The following is a 1,632-nucleotide window of genomic DNA, read 5'->3' as shown; positions in this document are numbered from 1 at the left end:
TGTATTTATGTTTCCCTATTGGATTGTTATTACTTTTTGATACTTCTATCTAATATATTCTCCTACATTTCATGTCTACCTAATGTTTTCATTTTTTTTTCTTCTGTCAAGAATCTTCTATATTTGACTATAAAATCTTGCACTTTGAGACTAGTTTTTTTTTTTTTTTTTTTCTTTTGATAAAACTTAACATCTTTTACTAATGATCAAAAGGAAAACTTGAAGTTCCTAAGGCATCAAGATCAATAGTAGAACAAAAAAAAGGATAAATCTCTTAAATTATTCCTTCTGTTTAGCGTAATGACACGCGGTATCTTTAAGTTTTCTGACAATTGTCATTGCCCTTAAGGGCTAGGAAGGAAATAAAATGTCAAATTTTCCCTCTTCTTCCACTTTAATGGAGCAGGTTTGTTTCATTTCCACTGAGACCGGTGCCGGTACCGGCAGCGGCAACGGCAACGATAATGGCAACGGTGTGGAAAGAGTTTCATGGGACTCGTCATCGTGCTTGAGCTTCCCAAGGAACAACACCAACTACTGCCAAACTCTGTTCAGCCTCTTTGGCATCTTTCTGGCTGTACGCCTCCAGGAGACCTCCCTCTTCCAGCTCCCTGACATCCCCACTTCCTCTGCCTGCATATTCGACTTCTAGTCCAAGCTGGATTCTCTGTCTCTCCCTTCTGATCTCGCCTCAGTCTGCTTCAGCCCGAGCCAGTTCGTTGCAAGCCACCAACTCTGTGCCAATATTAATACTAAACAAGACTGGCTCGACAAGCTTGGGCCCTCCACTGCACTCGACACAGTGTGTGCCAATCCGATCTCAGCATCGGCACCGCCTGCGATGCCTGCGTCGTTGCTGGGTTCAAGGTTCAGGCCAGACTAGTTTCCATCGATGGCAATAAAACCCATTCCGTTGATTGCTTCTATTTCATAGTTCTCTATGCTGCTGCCTTTGTGAATGAGTATGGACCTGAGAGCACTCGAGCTGCCTGTATATTTGGGTTGCCACTGGCCATATCTACAGATAGAAAGAAGCACTCGGCTCTTATTTTCGCCTTGATTGGTGTTGGAACTGCTGCTTTCCTTATGTCTTGATTTCTGGGTTTGTATCTTTGGTTCAAGCAATAGAGGAGGAATGCGGCTAATTTGGAGGAGACCGGCTCCAAGCGCCGGTTGCGACCCAACACTGTGTCAATCTGGTTCAAGACTGGGGAGCTTGAGAAGGCTACAGATAATTTCTCACAGAAGAATTTGATTGAACGTGGTGGGTTCAGTGTTGTTTACAAGGGGACCTTATCAGATGGAACTCCTATTGCTGTGAAGAAGATCATAGAATCAGATTTTCAATGATCATAGCAATAGTAGCCGACAATCTCTCAGTTGGCCTCAGAGAAAGAGCATAATCTTGGATGTTGCCAAGGGGCTTATGCTTTGCTCTCTGCAAGTCTGCGTTGGATTAGGCATTGAAGAGACAATTGGTGGAAACCAACAGCAACAACCCTATCATGGGAGACAGGGTTCTTAATGCAACTCCACCATCCACTAGCTTCGATTTGATCTTTTTATATTTTTTTTGTCACTGGAAAATCCAAAAGATCTTTACGGCAGGTGTTGGCGGTGCTGCTAGCGGTC

General features: G+C 43.5%; 1 pseudogene; it reads left to right on the top strand.

Annotated features, from left to right (window-relative positions):
* The first annotated feature begins 397 nt into the window (after positions 1–397).
* LOC148803831 (putative receptor-like protein kinase At1g11050 pseudogene) lies at positions 398–1,350 on the top strand (annotated as a pseudogene).
* The last annotated feature ends 282 nt before the right edge of the window (positions 1,351–1,632 follow it).

The sequence above is a fragment of the Nelumbo nucifera genome, chromosome 1 (genome assembly GCF_055504915.1).
Source record: "Nelumbo nucifera cultivar China Antique chromosome 1, China Antique-T2T, whole genome shotgun sequence".
Classification (NCBI taxonomy): Eukaryota; Viridiplantae; Streptophyta; class Magnoliopsida; order Proteales; family Nelumbonaceae; genus Nelumbo; species Nelumbo nucifera.
This window is presented reverse-complemented; position numbering and strand designations above follow the sequence as displayed.